The sequence below is a fragment of the Ceratotherium simum genome, chromosome 29, assembly GCF_057802395.1.
Source record: "Ceratotherium simum simum isolate JZ-2026a chromosome 29, ASM5780239v1, whole genome shotgun sequence".
Classification (NCBI taxonomy): domain Eukaryota; kingdom Metazoa; phylum Chordata; class Mammalia; order Perissodactyla; family Rhinocerotidae; genus Ceratotherium; species Ceratotherium simum.
In genome coordinates this window covers 26422515-26444671 of record NC_141928.1, presented here as the reverse complement: position 1 = coordinate 26444671, position 22157 = coordinate 26422515, and the positions used below count along the sequence as shown (strand labels likewise).

The 22157-nt window shown below is 42.5% G+C and overlaps 1 pseudogene; it reads left to right on the top strand.

The window, feature by feature from the left end:
• Window positions 1-13565: 13565 nt before the first annotated feature.
• Window positions 13566-19184, top strand: LOC101405658 (large ribosomal subunit protein eL42-like; annotated as a pseudogene).
• Window positions 19185-22157: the final 2973 nt, after the last annotated feature.

Below are 22157 nucleotides of genomic sequence, written 5' to 3'. Positions count from 1 at the left end.
AGCCCCAGACACCAAAGAAGTTCATATTCCCAAACTCTTTTCCACAATCTCTACCACGTACTCAGAAGACAGATTGAGGCAGGCAGGAGAACTGAGAGAGCCCTCCTTGGCCCACAGGCATGAAACTTCGCCCATTTTCCAGAACCTTCTCTTTTAAGAAGCCAAAACCTTAAGCCCCTAGGGGAAGAGAAGGCAACCCACCCACTCCCAAGGCCCAGGCAAAGACCCACTGTCTGCAGAAGGGGTAGAAACAAAGCTACTTGCCTCGGAGGAAGAAGCAGGACATCTCTCTGCCTTCATGATAACTCTTGCACTGAGTAACAAGCAAGAGCTCTCTCCTGCTGGGGGAAGAGAAGAAAACCCTCCTGCAAACTGGTCCTCAATAATTAGTTACCACTACACACCCCACCAGAATAACTGATGATGCCATGAACCTGCAAGGATGCAGAACAATAACTCTCATATGCTGCTGGTACGAGTGTAAATTGGTATAACCACTTTGAAAAACTATTTGGCAGTACCTACTAATTCTAAACATGTGTATATCCTATGACCCGCAATTCTACTTCTAAGTATTCATCCAAGTGAAATGAGTACATATGTGAGCCAAAAGGCATATAAAAGAGCATTCATGGCAGAACTATTTGAAATAGTCTAAAACTGTAAGCAACCCAATAACGACCAACAGTTCCATGTATAACCTGTACAGACTTATGATGGTTTGACTTAACAATTTTTCGACTTTATGATGGTGAGACACACATTCAGTAGAAAGAATATTTTGAATTTTGAATTTTGATCTTTTCTCCTGTCAGCAACATGCAGTATGATACTCTCTCATGATACTGGGCAGCAGCTCCTCGTCAGCCATGTGATCACGAGGATAAACAACTGATACACTTAAAACCATTCTGTACCCATACAGCCATTCTGTTTTTCACATTCAGTACAGTATTCAATAAATTACATGAGATATTCAATACTTTACTATAAAATAAGCTTTGTGTTACACGATTTTGCCCAACTGTAGGCTAATATAAGCGTCCTGAGCACACTTAAGGTAGGAGAGGCTAAACTATGATGCTCAGTAGGTTAGGTGTATTAAACACATTTTCAACTTAAGATATTTTCAACTTACGATGGATTTATCAGGAGGTAGCCCCATTTTAAGTCAAGGAAGATGTGTATAATTGTAGTTTCTTCTCACAATGGGATGAATACTATACAGCAATGATGATGAACAAACTACTGCTACCTGCAACATGAATAAATCTAACCAATGTATTGAGCAAAAGAAGCCAGTTAAAAAAGAATCCATGAATTCATTAATATGAAGTTCGAAAAACAGGCAAAACAAATATATGGGATGCAAATCACATAGCAATTATCGTTTGGAGGGTAGTAAATGGACTGGAGAAGGAGCAGGGATTCTGGGGTCCTGGAGATGTTCTATTGCTTGATCTGGTTCTGGTTACATGGGTAGGTTCACACTGTGAAAATTCATCAAGCTGTACATTTATGATTTGACTGCTTTTCTATTTGAATGTTCATTTCAATTAAAAGTTTACTTTAAAGAAAAGTGCCTGGTATGATGGGAAAGGCTGAACAAGTCAGCCTAGCTGGAGTTGTGAGAGAGAAGACTGAAGGCAGGTGAGAATGGAGCCAGAACACGGAAGGGCCGTGAGTTCCAGACCAACGGGTTAGGCTTTGTTCCGCAGGCAAAGGAGTGCCACCAATTGCTCTTTTTTTTTTTCTGAGATAATTGTAGATTCATATACAGTTGTAAGAAACAATACAGGTAAATCCAATATATCCCTCATCCAGTTTCCCCTAATGTTGACATCTTCCACACCTATAGGACAGTATCACAACTAGGAAATTGACATTGATACAATCTACCCAGCTTATTCAAATTTCACTAAATTTACATGCACTCATTTGTGTGTGTGTGCATGTGTTGAATTGTATGCAATTTTATCAGATGTCTAGATTCGTGTGGCTACCACCACAGTCAAGATACAGAATAGTTCCATCACAAGGATCCCTCGTGCTACCCTTTTAAGGAATGGTTAAACAAAAGGTACTACATCTGTACCATGGAATACTACACAGCAATAAAAAAGAAGAAACTATTGATACACACAACACCATGGATGGATCTCAAGAGAATTATGCTGAGTGAAAAAGCCTATCTCAAAAGGTTATATACTGTATAGTTCCATTTATATAACATTCTTGAAATGGCAAAATTATAGAAATGGAAAACATTAGTGGTTGCCAGGGGTTAGGGAAGTGGGGAGGGACAGCAGCTGCTAAAAAATGGTAGCTACAAAGGGTTTTGAGCAGAGGAGAGACATGAATAGCACAGGCAAGAGAATCTGGCTCATTCTAAGTGCCCCAGCTCTGAGTTTTGAAGACTTTAATCCTCCTACCCCTCACCCAGACCAGCCCCTACCCCAACCCCACTGCTACCCTCAGCAGCTGCCTCTTGCTGCTTTAATACCTAGTGAATTAGCAATGGCTTGGGCTTTAATTAAAGGGTCCCGTTGATAATGGGCCCTCCCCACTGGCAGCCCAATATGGTGTCATCCATCCAGTAGGGAAAGGTACTCGCTCCTCTGCACGGTGATGCCTTTTTGTTCTGCCGCAGACCTCCTAGAGGAGCTGAGAGCCCTCTGACATACTCAGTGTACTAGCTGTCTTGTGAGTCTGGCAGGGTTTTTTTTCCCTCTTGCTCCTGTTTCTTCCCTGGATATTATTCTATTAAACTGTTTTAAAAACAAATATGTTGTCGCAGATTTGGAGGGGTTGGTGGTTAGTATGACGTTTATCAGTTATTTTGAAATTAGACCCATAGGAAGCCTCCAGGCACACATTAAAGTCTGACATAATACAGCTACAAAGGAGGATTAAGGGGACTGATGATCTCGCACCAACAGGCAACTCCCTGATGTACTAATGGATGGCAACTGGGCCCCAGGAGTCAAATAAGAAGAGAAAGTGCATTTCACAAACACACACCAGGGAGAAAATCCATGCCCTGTAGAGAGGCACACCAGGCCTCAGGTACAACCAACCCCTAAGCAGAACTTCGACTCTGCTTCAACACTATGAGCCAAGCCCTGCGTATCATGCTGGGGACACCTTCTCTGCAGTAAGGAGATGATCTATGATATCAGGAGGAGAAGGGCTTCTTAAAGGGGGACATGTGAGCTGGGCCTAGAGAATAAGTAGTTTGCTGGAGAGTAAAGGGGAGAGGAGAGTGGTATTCCAGACAAAGGGAACAGCATGAAAAAAGCTACAAGCTTGGAGTAGACTGGGATGACTGGGGAGTGCGACATGCAGAGGCAAGTAGGGGAAAATGAGGCAGGAGAAGTAAGGTGGCTACCAGATCAGAAAGGACCTCATCTGTCACGATAAAGAACTTGACCTTTAAGCAAGGGCAAGCATTAACAGTTTTGAAAGCAGGAGTGTGATCAGTATTTTAGAAAGACTAAGCATGTGGCCCCTTGCAAGGAGATAAATCACAAGGGGCAAGACTCTGGTAGAGACATCAGTTAGGAGTCTATTGCCTCCTCTCATCCTCCTCACTAAGACTGAGCCAAAGAAATGATCCAACTTCCCAGGAGATTTACATGTTAAGGTGGTTTGACTACAAGCACTCCCTTCTCTTGTTGGGACATGACTTGTCAAAACAAGGATCAGGTTTTTGCTGATTAAGGAAAGAAAAAAGGATTGAGCACTGTTTAAAAAGGGGTGGGGGCTCCCAGCTCAAGGCTGCAAGATTCAGGCCTTCCTGAGCCTGTACGATGAGCCATCCATGGGCTGTGGAGCCTTCTTGAGAAAGATCTAGTGCTGTCTCCAGGCTGGGGATTCAGGATGTCTGGACACACCTGGCAAACAGGAAGTGGCCTAACAAATGTCTGTACGGAGGGTAGCTAAGGAGCCTCCTGAGAAGGAACATATCCTAAGGGAAGAAAGATCCTGTTAGGCCTATAAGAAAGTCCTAAGTCCTGAGTTCAGCCAGGTGTCTGCCCCTCCAATTTCTTTCTTGACTCAGGCTCCATTGGGTTCATATCAGACTCCTCTGTTGAGCAAAAGGCTGTAAGTAAAGATGGAAACAACTTGGACCTCAGGCAGCTCTGCTTGGGGGTCCCCCTAACAGAATGTAGCAAAGGTGGAGGAGACAGTCCTCTTCCATACACTTCTGGCACCTGACAGCTCAGGGTGGCTTTCTTAGAAATCAACCAGACCTACATTCAAATGTTTAGGTAACTTGAGATTTTCTAATACTTGGTCGTGATATCTTAGAACATCAAACGTTAAGACCAGAGCCCTGGACAAGATAACAGGAGGAACTCTTTTGTTCAATGTGTTACCATGGTGATGGGAAGTTGATGGAATTAAAAGGAATCTAGGAGAATTATTGTCATGTGAGAGATTATAAAACCTTTATGAAAGTCTCCATATCTGAGTTGGGCATGGACTGGGATATTGCCCTCCTTTGATGTGGTAGACACTATGTGATCAATAAAATCTCCACAGACTTTCCTGCTAAGACTCTCCTCCAAGTTACTATAGGATCCTAAGAGCGCAACTTATTGATGAAGGATGTGGCTTGAATAGCAGTTATAATCAAAGTGTTGCTTCCCTTCCAGTCCCAAGCTAAGAGTCATATTACAAACACATAACTCAAATATTGCTGTTCTAAATCAACAGACTGGTACAAATTAGCTCCGTTCCTCAAACATGCCAAGTTCTTCCCCTTGCCTTCTCAATTCTAGTCCTCTTTTACTGGAACACTCTGAACCTAGACTTTTGCATAGCCACCTACTTAGCATGCAGGTCTTAACTCAAATGTTACCTCCTCAGGCCATGGGGGGGGTACCTCTAGGGTGCTGGCAATGCTCTACTTCTTGGCCCAGGTGGTGGTTACATAGGTGTTTTCATTTTGCAGAAATTCATCAAGCTGTACACTTATGACTTGTGTACTTCAACACAAAACTTTATTTTACAAGATAAGTCACCTCCTCAGAGAAGCCTTCTCTTGCGGTTCTTGCTGCTATCACCCAAGAAATTCCAAGGGATTTAGGAGCCCAGTGTGAGAAATCAGGATCAAAGACCAAATACTAGAACAAAAGATGCTCCTAGTGTTCTTATCACTTAAGAAATTACAAGGGTTTTAGGAGCTCTGTGGGAGCAGAGACCTAAATATATATTTTTTATTATTTCACAGCTACTAATATATGAAATAATGAGACAGGCTTCTACAAGTATCCCTAATTGCTGATATTTTTAATTGGATAGTCAACAGGTTGCTCCACTGGCTATAAGACTGACCTGAAAAAAATGACCCATTTTGCCAATTAACAAATTCAGAATTCTACTTATACTACCACTGTGGAGAACCACTTATATCTTTTCTCAGGTAGAAAGTTCCTGATTACAATTCTCTGTGTCAAAATAATTTATTAACTTTGGATTCTGCTATAATATACATAATAGAGACACATAGAGTGCAGAAAAGTCAAATATTTTGGGGCACTGATTTACTCATTCAGAGCAAAACCATCTGCTTAAAGCTCATAAACAATTAGAATTGAACACAATAATTCATTTGAAGCTAATTAATTAACTTGCAAATTGATTCCCCCCACAGAATGGCCAGAAGTCTATAATGTTCTCCTCAAAATTTTAAGACATGAATCAACTAGATCCATTAATGAAACTCTTTCTACTGTTGGTGCCCATTCAATTCAACACATATGTCCTGGGCCACTGGTTGTACTTGTCTTTGTGCTGGTCACTAAAAAGACTAACATGAACCCAATGCCACAGCACGGCCCTACAGAGCCAGCCTACCAAGCAATCCTGCCCACCAAAAGATAGCTGAACTTCAAAGAATGGTAGGCATGATTAGTAGTAACTGAATTTCAATAAAACAACATGAAATGACTCATATTCTGATTTTTTTTTAAATTTATTTATTTATACATTCTTTCCTATTTCCATATTAGGTCTGTTTTCCTGAAATATTTCCAAATGAACTAAAATGTATGCTTTTATGTTCCTGTGGAAAACAACTGGAGAAGTCTTTGAAAATCAACCAAATTTCACCAATTCCCCCAAAGTCTTCCCAAGAATCAAAGAAACTGCTGGAAGAATTAAAATAAATAAATACATAATTTTTTTTTAAGTAGAAAATAGTTTTATTCTAACCACTCGGTCAGATTCCATGGCTCTCTTTTCCAAATGGACTAATTATATCACAAATACCAATAACCATAGCACCTAAAACAAAGACCCAAGTCAGTTCATTCCAAAAGGAGTGGAAACAACAGTCAGCTTCCATCCATATTTGCTTTAGCACTAGCAGCTAGATAAGAGAACAGGCACCAAATCTGTGGGAATTTTACACATTTCTACTTGAAGAACTAAAACATTAGCTCAGTTGTAGCTTCCAGGCAAATGCAACAGCTGTGGCAAGTACCTCCACTCCCACCTTTCTCAATGGACATTTTCCTGCAAATAAGGTGAAAGTCACATTGAACTGTGTTTTAAACATGTGAGAGGAACTTGAAAAGACAGGAGAAATGGTTTAGAAAGCAAGGATGCGGCAAGCACAGATTTGAGAGGGGCTCTCCCCAGGGAGTAAGAGCTTCGTTTCAGGGAACTCTGGCAGTGGTTGAGAGCCCCCTCCAGGTGCAGAGTGAATAGAACCCACTCCTGACCTCAGAGAGGAACTGTCAGGAGAAGAAAGGAGGGTGCTGCCTCCACAGAGGTTTCTGCCAGGTTCTAAATTCAATGCCTAGAGGTAACACACGTGTGAATTGGGCCAAGTTAAAGGAAAAAAGAAGTAGAAAGGGGTCTGGAAAATGTGCCCTTCCTAAAGGTATATAAAAATACACATTTTTAAAAGTACCTTATGTGGAAAAGTTTCCTACTCCATATCCCAACTCCCCTCTTTTCCTATCAACAGAACCCAATTTTTATTAAGGGCTTTAGAAATGGTCCACTTAGACTACATTTCCCAGCCTTCCTTGCAGCTAAGTATGGTCATGTGACTATATTCTGAGCAATGAGATAAATCCTACTGGCAAAGTAGAAGAAAGGAGTGGTTGAGGGGAGGAGAACCAGAAGTATCTGCCCCAGTCTCTAGCCTCAGGGAACCTACATATAGTGAAGGAAACAGACAGGTACATAACACAAGTAATGGTGTATGTTATATTCTACTGCGTACAAAAGGCTATAGGGATACTAAGTGGGAAGTATTCATTCTAATATTGAAGGTGTTTTCCTAATGTTACATAAGCAAATGCATTTTAGAGCAATTCCTAGTTACCAGCTGTGTGACTTGCAGCAAATACTCTACTTCTGTAAGCCTGAGTTTTCTCATATTTGAACGGAAAAATAAATCCCACCTCACAGAACTACTGTGGGGACTCAGTGAGGTTAATTGTTTAAAGTATACAGCAGGGAGCCAGTCATATGGTAAACAATCTAAACCTGGCCTCCCCCTTTCCCATCTTTTTCTCATATTCTTCGAGAACTAAAGGCCATCATATAGAGCCGAAGAGGTTGAATGCTGAGGATGGGGTCTGATAATTTCATTCACAGGACAATTTGATAACCCCTTCACTTGCACAGGAATCTTAGTTTCTGCCCTCTCACTGATAAGGGGTTATATATATATATAAAGAACTCATACAACTCATGCTTTCCAGGAGAAATGCAGGAGCAGCACAAGCATGACCTCTACCTCACTTTTGCCTTCCAAATCTTAGGCAGGTGTAAGTGATTCATGGAACCTAACTTACACCTAGAACTTGAACTGCAAGGCAGGCTAGGAAAAATGTAGCCTCTCAGTATAGGAAGGCCCTGGAAAAGAGGCTGGAATATCCACCATGTTCCCACGACATTCACTGCCGCAGCATTTAGAAGAGCAATCAATAAACAGAAAACAGACTAAATGCCCAAAAGTAAAGGGCTGGTAAACTAAAGTGTGCTATATCCAGGTAATAAAAATAACATGCTCATTTTTGAAGGACATTTCATCGATGAAGTGAAAAATCTTACCATATATCATTTACCAAAATAAAGTCTGGTCAAAAAGTAGTATATTGAATCTGATCCCACTTTTAGGAACAACTAGGGAAATTTAAATATGGCCTATATATTATTTTTGCAGATATAATAAAGGTATTATCATTATGTAGGAGATCCTTATTCTTAAGAGATGAATGCTCAAGTGTCATGAATTTTTTAATTACTTTCAAATAATTCAGAAGCAGAAAGGATGTTAACAATTGATGAATCTAGGAAAATGATATATGGGTATTCATTGTACTATTCTTTTTCTTTTCTATTGGTTTGAAATTTCTCAAAATAAAAATTAGGGAGAAAACTGCTGGGGAACAGTGGCTAGTTTTATTTATTTGCAAGGCTACTCTGAGTTCAGGCTGTCTCCTTTGCTCATGCCACATGTTAAAAAGTGTGTGCTCTCAGATTGCATGTATACAATGTTGTCATCTCCAGCAACCTAAGGTGGGTTTAGACTGTTCTTTTTCCCTTTTCCCATTCTTTGAATATATTCTGAGAAACTACAACTGTTCCAGGGAACACCTTATACAGGAAAAATTAAATCAGTGATGCCAAATGCATGGCATATATGCCACCAGAACCCCTACCACACCAATGGCAGTCATGATTAATCGATCAAGGTACTCTTTCCTGCAGAACTTCATTATGCCCAGAATCCTTCTCAACACCGCTCTCCAGGTAACCTTGATTAATGCATGGAAACTGGTATGTGAGATGAAACCTTTGCCATCCATTTATTAAATAGTCTACTTTAGAAAAACCCCAAAAATGCTACGATTGTCATGAGTATCTCTGAAGCAGCTGTGCAAAAAAGAGCTCAGAACCTGGAGCCAAAGACCTGAATTCAAATCCACTTTTTGATTCGAAAATCAATTTTGCCTCTTACTTTCCAAACCTTACTTTCCGAACCTTACTTCCGAAAGCTTCTTAAAGTTCTTTGGGCCTCAGTTTCCCCATCTGTAATGAACTTTCCTCACAGGGGTGTCAGGTGGTTGAAATGAGATAGTGGACACTTTGTAAATGCCAAAGCCATTTACATATGAAGAGTGGCATCATGAAAAACGGAAAATTCACTCTTGGAAAAGCCAATTGTTACAGTATTTATTATAATTCAGAATAGAAGATGAGTTCTAAGAGCTTGAAGTGTTATTTATTTTTATTTATTTATTTATTTTTGTGCATGTGAGGAAGATCAGCCCTGAGCTAACATCCATGCCAATCCTCCTCTTTTTGCTGACGAAGACTGGCCCTGGGCTAACATCCGTGCCAATCTTCCTCTACTTTTTATATGGGACACTGCCACAGCGTGGCCTGACAAGCGGTGCATTGGTGTGCACCCGGGATCCGAACCCAGGCCGCCAGCAGCGGAGCACAAGCACTTAACCGCTATGCCACAGGGCCGGCCCTTATTTGTTTTTATTTTTTTTAAAGCCAACCCAGAAACAGAGCAAATTCTAAATGCTGTTTCTCAGTGTCCATTGCTGGTTCTTCATTTCTCCAACTTATGAAAGTCTCAGGGCTCAGTCCTCAGACCTTTTTGCTGTTCACTCCATAGGCAATTTCCTCTAATCTCATAGCTTTAAGTACAATTCATATGCTGTTGATTCCCAAATTTTGAAAGTGTAACAAGATGTTATAAAGGGAGTTTGAGCCAAGGCTCCACACAATAGATATCAAATACTAAAGTAAGGGGCTGATGCAAATCAATATTTTCAAGGTGAGTATCTGAGAGCAGTTTAACTTGAGCGCCTCACTGTAATCAAGATCATAAAATGATCCAGTTCCTAGAGACTGAAGGGAGGGAGGATTTGTGCAAGATTTTCTTTGAAGAAAGCTGTGCTGTAGATAAATAGCTCCTCTCCCTGGAGAAGAGAAAGGGTGGCAGAAGCCCCCCTCAGCTCAGATCTATTGAGAGAGCATGACTTGGAGAGCTGATATGTGTTCACCGCAGTTTGGAGAAAGGGCAGTGGGGGGAGCTGCTTAATTAACTGGAGTCTGACTCCCTTCTCAGGAATCTAAAGGTGAGAGGCTGCTAAAGCAGTGAGTGGTAGCAGAGAAGAGATATTCCCTTGGGGATCAGCCAAGGCACAGGGTGTGGGTTTCCTGTAGACAAGAGGTAGGCCACGCAGGAGAGCCAGCCAGGAGCCTTATTATTCTTGCTCAAGTGTTCTGCTTGGTGGTGTGATGGGACTGTAAACGAGAAAGTCTGTGTGGTGTAAGCTGCAGGAAAACCAGTGGAAGCTGGAGGAACAGGATGTATCACCCACACCAGTGGTGTTGCAGAAAGAGGAGCCACAGCAGGGGAGCAGCCACAGAATCCACAAAAGAACAAAGGAAGGCACAGCTTTAAATATTAGTCAGCCCCAGGAAAGTGAAATCATGTTAGGACAGTCCTAGCCAAGTAAGAACTTTCTGATCTCTTTCCCCTCTACCCACCAAGGTCTCCGGCTCTGGAGTGGCTGGAACCATAGCTAATGAGGAGAAGATGAGCAAGAAAGAGAAAAAAGCCAACCATAACCTCTTCCCCAATGTGGGTGGCCAACCTGCTACAGGCCATAGCTTCAGAGGTTTGAAGGTAGAGGAAGTTGGAAGCAGAAGAAACATGACCTTCTAATGAATATGTAAGTATTAATTAATAAACTTAACTGGACATTCTTATTTCTGAATCAAGACTCTGATTTCCAACTTGAATGGAACCTACTTAAAAAGAGACCTAAGAGTAACTGATTGGCATCAGGTTGCAATGAGCAGAACTAGCCCTTGCTCGGTTACATAGCCAGAAACATCGTGGTGCCTGCCAGAGTTTTCACCCAACGGTAGGGAAAACTGTTCCTCCACCGAATAAATGTTAAATGTTAGGAGACAAAAATAAAATTGCATCCTGATTGATTCCCAAGGCTGTGCTTCTTCACAATACCTGTTATGTTACACAATATATTATCACAATACCTGTTAACAGTGGCATAATAGGCATCTCAGAATTATCACACCCAAAGATAAATTCTTGATTTCCATCCCCTAGTCCTACTCTTCCCATAGTCTTCCCCATCTCATTAAATAGGAACCCCATCATTCCACTTGGTCAGGCCAAAATCCTTAAATTCAGCTTGTTTCCTTTCTTCTTTTTACATCCTAGTTCCAAACTATCAGCAAATCCTACAAGCTCTACTTTCAAAAGTTATTCTGTGGGGGCCAGCCTGGAGGTATAGTGGTTAAGTTGGCATGCTCTGCTTCGGTGGCCTGGGGTTCGCAGGTTCGAACAGCGGGCGCGGACTTATGCACTGCTCATCAAGCCATGCTGTGGCAGCATCCCACATATAAAATAGAGGAGGATGGGCAATGCATTTAGCTCAGGGCCAATCTTCCTCACCAAAAAAAAAAAACAGTTATTCTGAATCTAACCACGTTTTACCACCATCTGATCTAAGCCACAATTGTGTCTCCTCTGGATTACTGCAATAGCCCCATAACAGGTCTTTCTATTTCTACTCTTATCTCTCTACACTCTGCTCTCAACACAGCAGCCCAAATGACCCTTGTCAATCATGTAAGATCTGCTCAAAATCCTTCAGTGCCATCATTTTTACTTAAAATAAAAGCAATCTTCTTAGCATGCCTACATGATCTAGCCCCTTATCCTTTTCAAACCTCATCTCCTACCATCCCCCTTTGTTTGCCATGATCTTGCCACAAGGTGCTCCTTGCTTTTCCTCAAACTTGCTAAGCACTCTTCTAACTCAACACTTTTACACTTGCTGTTCCTTCTGCCTGGAATTTTCTTCTCCTTTTAGGTTTCTGCTCAAATATCACCTTATCAGGAAAGCCTCCCCTAACTGCCTAATATAAATAGCAATTCCACTCTTCTCTTCTCCCCTACTCCCTTCTCTCCTACTCCTGAACTCCCTATCTTCCTCCTTTCACTATAGTCATGTCCATGTCACTTAGAGCCACCTGAAATACTATACATTTATTTGCTTGTTTAGTGTCTGCCCTCCCCTACTAGCATGTCAGCAATCCAAGACTAGGACTTTGCTTTGTCCACTGTTACAGGCATTCAACTTACACTACTTATAAGAGATCCTAAGCTACAATTTTATACAAAAAAATCTTCCATGGTCTCTTGTAATATTTGGAAATAAATTCTGAAATGGAGGAGAGCTGGCCCCCCTCAGTCTCCTCCTGACTCCTTTCAGGCCTACCCTCCCCCTGTCCCATCTCTCAACAGGAACACACCCCTTTCCCACCCTGGGAGCCTTTCCAGGAAGACAGACGGGGGTGGAGGGAGCCCACAGGGTCTCTCCTTGGCAACTGTGGCTACATTAGGACTTGACTCTGACACACGCAGACACCGGGGCCAGATCTGGGGCTCTCCAGGCCTCTGTTCTGACCACCAGACAAGAATGTCTGTCTCTGTTAATTTGACTTAAGCTCTGTTTAATTACTAACTTGGTAGTTTCTGCTCTCTGCTTAGCTGCTTGTCAAGTATGTGGCACTTTTGATAATTTAAGGGTTGGAATTTAGTCTATTTTTGCAATTGAAAATCAGCCTGGAGCCAGAGTTTCCCTTTTATTCAGAAAGACGAAACAGACAGCACATCAAAGCCAGGCATACTATAAATTTGTCTTTTCTGATACATTAAAAGCAGGCCTTTGCACACTGGCTGGTTGGTGTCATTTGGAAACCTCTACTGGGCCTGTAAATATGAAGTCTCATGCTTTCATATCATGCATTTTTGTCTTTCTGTGGCAAGCTTGGTCAGAAAAATTACCAAATGACAGCAATGTCAGTGAGAGGCAGCCTGAGGGGTACCCAGAGAGCACGGGGCCAGGGAGCTGGAGCCTGGGTTCCAGGACTGGCTCCACAGCCTCTGGGCTCAATGACTTGAAAGCTTACCTAAGATAATTTTAGCTGGATTGATGAGTTCAACATTTGTTCATTCAAACCAATATTTACTTGGTACCTCATAGATATCAGGCACAAGGGTCACACAAGTGAGAAGATATGGTCCCTGTCCCCAGGGAGCACTCAGTCTGATGAGAAGATAGATAGGGAAAGAGACCATGTCAGTCCACATAACTTGTAACCAAGGAGTGCAGAAAGAAACTGGGAGCATTGGGATAAGAGGGAGTCTGTCTACTTGAAGGGTGGGTAGGTATTTACCAGGATTCAGGAAGCAGACTCAGGACAGAGAGGATAGCACATGCAAAGGCCTGAGACAACTCATGCTGAACAGAAAAAGGAAAAATTCAGTGTTGGCTACGTGTGATGGGGAGTGAGGCTAAGGAGGATACCCAGGCAGGGCACTGGGAGGAAAGGATGAGAGTATAAAAGTGAAGAAAGTGAGACTTTACCCATTAGGTTAAGGACCAATAGTTAGGTTATGGAAAAACTCAAAGTCCCTTGGTAAAATGGTAAGAATAATTGAGCTCTTATTACCACATTCTAAGTACTTCCCACTTAAATCCATGGGGTTCAGAGATGCTAAGTTACCTGCCCAAGATGATTCAGCTGCAAAGAGGTGAGATGGGAATTTGAAGGCAATATGCAGACTCCAGAGCCCAGCCCTTAACCATCACATGGCCTTGCCAGGACTTTGCAAAATAGTAAATGAGCTAATGGATATGAAAGTACTCTGCAAAGTGTAAAGTGCTGCCCAAATGTAGCCACTGGTGTTTATCAGTTTTGTTACATGGAACCCCTAAAAAAGAGGTCTTTCATCTTCATTGATATTTGATAGTGCAACACTGAGCATTTTCTCCCAGGCTTAGAGTAGCAAGCAAGAAAGGCTGTGAGACAAATCACTCTGGATGAAAGGAAAGGAAGTCTGGGCTTTTATGAGTCACACTGAGGGATGGAAGAATGATAAAACCAAATGAAGCAGCTCTTCTGAAAGCTTAGCCTGTACTGGCACCTGCTGGTGCCCACAGAAGATGGGACAGCTTCATCAGGAAATTATCCCCTGGAGAGTAAATGCTTCAGGGCAATTGTATGTGTGAAGGGAATGGTGGGGCAAGAGAGGAAGAGTTGCAACTGGCCTAAAGGCACTAGGAGACTTCTTTTTCTTACCTGAGAGACTGCTGTGCATCTGTGGAAAAAACTTCAGCCTGGAATTCACTAATCATAACCATTACTAAGCACCTCCTATTGGCATGCATTGTACTGAGGGTCTCACACACCTTCCCCAAGAACAGCACCCCCAGCCTCACCAGCTCTGCAAGATGTCCTTCTCCTTGTTTTAGAGATGCAGAGAGCTCAAGGAAGTTACTTGACCAGGATCACATAACTAACTAGTAAGTTGCAATCCTAAATTAGGATCAAAATTTAATTTAATTCATACTCTTTTTACAACACTAGCCTGCTTCCAAAAGACTTAAGTCAAAAGGCTAATTCTCCCAATTGCTATATCTGTCAATTCACCACTGGGAGTTTTGTTTTGATTGATTTATGGGTTGATACCATTGGCTTATTCCAGAAGAGGTTTAACATGGTTGCCTTAAAATCTTATCTGTAGTATGGGGAGAAACTCCTCCCAAAGTGTTCCTGGAGGTCCTGAAAAAGGAATTAAGTCTGAAACATAAATAACAATGTAACTACCTTTAAAACTCAAGGACCTGCTACCTCATGAAATATATCTTTGAACTTCATGGCTCCAAATACAAACCAGAATTCTAAAATGCCCTCTAAATTGGTTTCTGAACTTACCAGTATGGAAACCTCTGCCCTACATCACTAGTCAGTTAATGCTCACACCCTGGAAATTTCTCTTCACCCTGAGTGTGTCCAATCAAAGATCTAGAAAATTCATTTTCTAGAGTTCAGTTAAAATTTAAAGAAAACAAAGATAGTAGGTTGAACCATATGAAATTACCAAAGGGATTCAACATAATTGATGCAGGTCTTCAAAGACGGCTCCTTTATCACTGCAAAATGATTAGATATGCCCATCCTGGGCCAAACATCAGCAGGCAGGCACAAGAATCACCTGGGTGACTGTTTAATATGCAGATTCCTAGGTCCACCCCCAGAAATGCTGATTCAGTACTGAAGTTGGGGTGGGGTAGTTCAGGAATTTGCCTTTTAAAAAGGCATCCCAGGTATCCCAAGGCAGAGACATTGCTCTAGGGGGAAACTCCTCTGTTGCATTTCTAGACCAGAAGAATATCCTGTTCCCAAGTACTCAGAAGACAGCACCCCAAGATGCTGCATTTCTCAATGGGCATCCTTAGTCTGCCTGTGGGCAGACCAGTTTGAGGACTTCTGCTAAAAAGTGGACAAGAGCCAGGCGACAGTTTCAAATTCAACCTCCACAACTTTCCAGCTGTGAGAAGTCTTTTGAATGCCCAGCTTTTTTGTTTTAATGATCCAGCCTCTACTTTTGTTGGGTTTTTCATTTTGTTGCCTGAAATTAACAATTACTGCAAGGAGACCTAGACCCATTTTTGAATAGCTGCCTTTGGGTAATGTGCCCAGCCCCCACTCATCTACTATCCAGGAGAGCATTACTGCAGCTCCTTTGTTGGTTTAGAGACTATTTACGCCCATCTTCCACATTGCAGACCCAAACCAAAGCCTCATTATTTCTACCACGTTTGTTTTGCTGCAGAACGGTAACGTTTACATGGAAATGGGTCTTTTTCTCCATCCTGTAATTTGGATTGTTTAGTTTTCCTTTTTGGACATCTTTGACACTGCTGAAGAAAGAAGTCCGCAGGAATCTGGAGAAAGGAAGAGTGGGCTGCAGGCGGCGGAGTAGGCAGCAATGTTGTTTGCTTCTCTGTCTCCTTGGCCCCCCACCACCACTTCCCCTGGCTGGACTAAGCTATCTCCTTCCTGTTTCTGCTTTCTGCCTCCTGCAGCTGGACTGAAATACATCAGCATTTAGTGCTGGAGCTCCAGCTTTACCACTCACCCGATATGGTAACCTGAGCAAGTCTCTTTCCCTCACCAGACCTCGCTTCCCATGTGAACAGTGAAGGTGTATAACCAGATGATCTCTAAATTCAATTACCTTCATAAGCCCACTGGGCTGTCACTCATTCCACTGTGAGGCGACCAGAAAAGAAGGCGTTTACTAGCCATATGACTTTAGGCAAGTTATTTAACTCCTCTGATAGACCATCAAAATGAGTCACACTCCTCTTTTCCATCTCTGATGAAGCAAAAAAGGTGCTTCTTTATACCCAAGGCATGAAAATAGTAACCAACCCATGTTCTCTCAGACATCCCTGAGTTCCAAAGATGATGCCATTACTGTATAAGGTTTTCCAAAGACTTTCCAAGGCTTTAAATCCTCTATCACATGGCTACCACACCCACCAGCCCCAGTACAACCGTAAAACTTTCTAGCCTCTCCTCTCCCCCTTATTTCTTGCTAGAGGGTTCTATGAGAAATGCAATTCCACTTCTAGGTATGTACTCAAGAGAAGTACTTGCAAATGTCCACAATAAGGCATACAGAAGGATGTTCACTGGGGCCTCGTGTATCATAATGAATAATTGAAAACAATTGTCCATCAACTTAAAAAAAAACTGTGGGAAATCCATTTAATGGAATATAGTCATGTGTCACTTAACGACGGATAATGAGAAATGTGTCATTAGGCAATTTCATTGTGATGATCAGACCACCATCATATATGCAGCCCGTCATTGACTGAAACGTCATTGTGTAGTGCATGACTGTACTATGTAGCAACTCAAAAGAATGAGGCAGATCTATAGGTACTAATCACCGGTAGACTGACAAGATATATTGTTGAATTTAAAAAGCATCTATAGAAGGATATAGAAGTATGACATCTTTTACGTAAAAAAATAAACTATACATATTCTAAGTATATATATGTACATATACATATGCACATGCGCGAGCACGCGCACACACACACATATATGTAAATGCATAGCAAAGGTTTGGAATGAAGTATAACAAACTGGTAACACTGTTTACCTCCAAGGAAGGGATGGTCAAAGGGACTTAAGACTATGTGCAATATTTTAACATTTTTACTCAAAGAATATAATCATATATTACTTGAGAAATTTACAATTAATTTGAAATAATATAGCCTCTAAGTATAAGACAATAGCTCAAAGGATGAAGGGAAGGGAAAAGTATCTTGTTGTAAGGTTCTTACATTACACACGAAGTGGTAAAATATTATTTGAAGACAACTATTGAAAAATGTGATAAACTAAAGATGAATGTTAAAGATGATAAATTAAAGATGAATATTTTAAAACCTGCAACATCCACAGGAAAAGAAATTAGTAAAAAGAGGTTTAACAAGACAAGAATGAAGAGAAAGCAGAATCATAAAAAATAATCCAAAAGCATGTGGCAAAAAGGTGAGGGAGAGAACACGTGGAACAAATAGAAAGCAACTAGCAGGATAGCAGGTTTAAATATAACTACATCAAAAATAACAATGTAAACGGTCTACACACCCCAATTAAAAGGCAGAGATTGTCAGATTGGATAAAAAAGCAAGACCCCACAAGTTCTGTCTACAAGAAACTCACCTTCAATATAAAGATATAAATAGGTTAAAAGTTAAAAAGATGGAAAAAGGAAAACTTTCTCCTGTTTCCAAACACTAATCAAAGGAAAGCTGGAGTGCCTTTATGAATGTCAGACAAAGTGGACTTTAGAACAGGAATATTACCAGAGAAAGAGAGTCATTAGATAATGACAAACAGGACAATTAACCAACAAGACATAAGAATCCTAAACGTATATACATCTAACAGCGGAGCTTCAAAATGCATGAAGCAAAAACCAATAGAACTCAAGGGAGAAACAGACAATTCCGTGATTATAGTCAGACACTCCAACACTCCTTTCGGTAATAAAATAAGCAGAAAGAAAATCAGGAAGGACACAGAAGACCTGAACAACACTACAAACCAACTTGACCTAACTGATATTTACAGAGAACTCTATCCAACAAACAGGAGAATATACATTCATTTCAAGTATACATAAAACAGTCACCAAGACAGAACATACACTGGGTCATAAAGCCAATCTCAACAAAATTTTAAAAATTGAAATTGTACAAAGTATATTCTCTCACCACAATGGAATTAAATTAGAAATCAAGAATAGAAAGATATTTGGAAAATTCCCCAATATTTGAAAATTAAAAACATACTTCTAAATAACTCAAAGATAAAGTCAGGGGCAGCCCCATAGCCTAGTGGTTGAGTTCAGCATGCTCCACTTTGGCAGCCTGGGTTTAGTTCCTGACAATGGACCTACACCACTCGTCCACGGCCATGCTGTGGCAGCAACCCACATACAAAACAGAGGAAGACTGGCACAGATGTTAGCTCAGGGCAAATCTTCCTCGGCAAAAAAAAAAAAAGATAAAGTCAAGTGAGAAATTATACAATAATTGGCATTGAATGAAAAAGAAAACACAACATATCAAAATTTGTGGGACACAGGTAAATTAGTGTTTACAGGGAAATTCATAGCATTAAAAGTACATAGTGAGGGGCCGGCCCAGTGGCACAAGCGGTTAAGTGCACACGCTCCGCTGTGGCAGCCCAGGGTTCGCCGGTTCGGATCCCGGGCACGCACTGACACACTGCTTGTCGAGCCATGCTGTGGCAGTGTCCCATGTAAAGCAGAGGAAGATGGGCATGGATGTTAGCTCAGGGCCAGTCTTCCTCAGAAAAAAGAGGAGGATTGGCATCAGATGTTAGCTCAGGGCTGATCTTCCTCACAAAAAAAAAGTACATAGTGATAGTGACCTTGTAAACACGGCAAACATTCCTAAAACCCACCAGACTTTCTGTAAGAAGTGTGGTGAGCACCAACCCCACAATATGACACAGTACAAGAAGGCCAAGGATTCTCATGTGTTCAAGGAAAGCAGTGTTACAACAGGAAGCAGAGTGGCTATGGTAAGCAGACTAAGTGGATTTTCCAGAAAAAGGCTAAAACTACAATGAAGATTGTGCTGAGGCTTGAATGCATTGAGTCCAAATACAGGTCTAAAAGAATGCTGGCTATCAAGAGACGGAAGCATTTTAAACTAGGAAGAGATAAGAGAGAGGGCCAAATGATCCAGTTCTGAGCTTCATCTTTCATTTTATTATAACAGCAATAAAATCTTGGGGTTATGTTCACTTAAACAAAATAAGTTTATATTAATAAGGATGGTCTCAAGTCAATGACGTAATAGGTTTTCACCTTAAGAAATCAGAAAAAGAAAGGCAAGGGGCCGGCCCAGTGGCGCAGCGGTTGGGTGCTCACACTCAGCTTCGGCAGCCCGGGGTTCGCAGTTTCAGATCCCGGGGGCGGACCGATGCACCGCTTGTCAAGCCATGCTGTGGCGGCGTCCCATATAAAGTGGAGGAAGATGGGCACGGATGTTAGCCCAGGGCCAGTCTTCCTCAGCAAAAAGAGGAGGATTGGCATCGGATGTTAGCTCAGGGCCAGTCTTCCTCACAAAAAGAAAGAAAAAGAAAGGCAATATAAACCCAAAGCAAACAGAACGACATAATAAAAAATATGAGTAGACATCTATGAAATAAAAACCAGAAAAATAATAGAAAAAAGTCAATGAAACCAAAAGCTGTTTCTTTGAAAAAAACACAATTGATGAATCTCTAGTCAGACTGATCAAGAAAAAAAAGACACAAATTACCAATATCAAGAATGAAAGACAGCCCGCCCTGGTGGCCTAGTGGTTAAAATTCGGCGCGCTCCGCTTTGGTGGCCTGGGTTCGGTTCCCAGGCATGGAACCACACCACCTGTCTGTCAGTAGCCGTGCTGTGGCAGTGGCTCACAGAGAAGAACTAGAAGGACTTTACAACTAGAATATACAACTGTGTACTGGGGCTTTGGGGAGGAACAAAAAAGAAGAATGAAAGAGGCGACATCACCAGATCTACTAACAATAAAAAAATAACAAGGAAATATTATGAACAACTATGCCAATAAATTCAACAACTTAGAAATGGACAAATTCCTTGGAAAAAAAAAAAATAGAGCCCTTGACCTACTGAAGTAGACTTTGAGAACTTTAGTGTTTATAGGCCTACAGAACTCCAGGTAGAGAAATCATAATGAGTCAAGACGTGGAAACATTGAACAAAACAGGCATTTCTCTATTACTGGAGTAGAAAAATGCAGAGTAGAGAGTAGCAGAAGAACCTAAAGAAGTAGAGAGAGATCCGCAAGTAGAGGATTAGTTAAGAACAGAGATTAGTTAAGAGGCTCCTGCATAGTTTGGTGACAGATGATGAGGGCCGGAACTATCAGAGTGGTAGTAAGAATTGAAAGGAGAATGAAATTTGAGAAAAGTTAGCAGACAGACTCAGTAGGATGTGGTGACTGACTTATTATGGGAAGGGTGAAGGAGGAGGAGCGCAGCAAGGCTCTTATGTGTCTGGCTTGGGGACCAGGTGCTACTAATTGAAACCAAGCATAGGAGAGCAAGAGCGGTTGATAGCAGAGGAAGATGATGGACTAAATTTACCGGCTTTAGGTCTGGGGTACCTGTGGGAAGTCAAGGTTGGAAATGTTTAGCAAGCATTTGGATGTATAAATTTGAAGCAAAGGGGAGAAGTCAGCACTGAGATAATCTACCGCATGGGTAGATATTGCACCTAAAGAGATTACAGAAAAGAGGACAGAAATGGCTTAAAGCTAGAACCCTAGATTAGGAAATAATCTGAGGTTCATGAAAAGCTTTATGAGTCTGGGAATAAAGCAGTTCATAAACAAGTACAAATATTCACAAAGATGTTAAGCAATGTCTTACGTATCACAAACAGAAAAAACATATCAAATAAATATAGAATGGTTAAGTTAATCTGAAAGACATTTAGAATGTTTAGGAAAAGCACACAATAATGAAGAAATTGCTTATGATAAAATGTTTTGTTTTCCTTCCTTTTTAAAAATATATGTACATATTAAACATTCAAAATATGCAAAGTCTGGAGAGACATACATTAAAATGTTAGTATTTGGCCAGGCCCATGGCTTAGCAGTTAAGCCCAGCACTCCGCTGCTGGCCGCCCCAGTTCGGACCCGGGGCACGCACCAATGCACTGCTTGTCACGCCATGCTGAGGTCGCGTCCCACATACAGCAACTAGAAGGATGTGCAACTATGACATACAACTATCTACTGGGGCTTTGGGGAAAAAAAATAATAATCAGCACGCCGTATCAACACCTGCATCGCGAAGGCAGCAGCCAAGACCTCGGGCCCCCGGCTCCACCCCGTCTGCGGAGACCGCGCGCGGCGGACGGGCGATCCCGGAGTCTGCGCGGCTCTCCCCTGCCCTCAGGGCTGGTCTCATCTCCTCCACCCCCGTCTTCTCCACCGTCACGCTGCCCTGGTAGACTTGTACCGGGCGCTCACGAACCGTGCCCCCTGGCCTTGCTGAGGGCGCCCGCCCCTGCCCAGCAGCTCCTCGGAAAACAACTCCCCGCGGGGCGGCGGGCACCCTCCACGGTGTGGGCACCGGTCCTGCAGGGAGGCTGTGTGGTGCAGACTCGCGGAGCCCCTGCGGCAACTGCAGCAGAGCCTCTGGGCCGGCCCTGAACGCCGGCGCCGCGCGAAGGCCTTCCAGTTCCTTCCACTCCTCGCGCACCCTCACTCGGTAGGTGTACCGCACTGTTCGTGCCCCGTGGAAGGGTGACTTCGGGGGCCTGAGCCCAGCGACTTGCCCAGAGCGGGGCAGCCAGTGCGGGGTGCGGCCTCAACAGACAGCGGTCAGTGTCACGGAGATGAAGAGGAAGGTGATCTCCGGCGAGTTCAGGCAGAGAGGGCGGCCCCGCGCTCAGGGCCTCTGAGGCCTCTCCCGGCGAAGGCCGCAGCCTGGCCCACGCGACCCCAAGGCGATGCCCCGCGGGCTGAGGTGAAGGGACAGCTGGTGTAGCCCTGCAGGCAGGGGAGGTGGAAAGGTGCCTCAGGCTTCCATAAAGCCCCCTCATAACTTCATCTGTAAGGCTGAATCCTCTTGCTTCCCCACTCACAACCCTGAGGAGAAGCGGGTCACACCCCAGCTGGCTAACACGAGGCGAGCCCAAT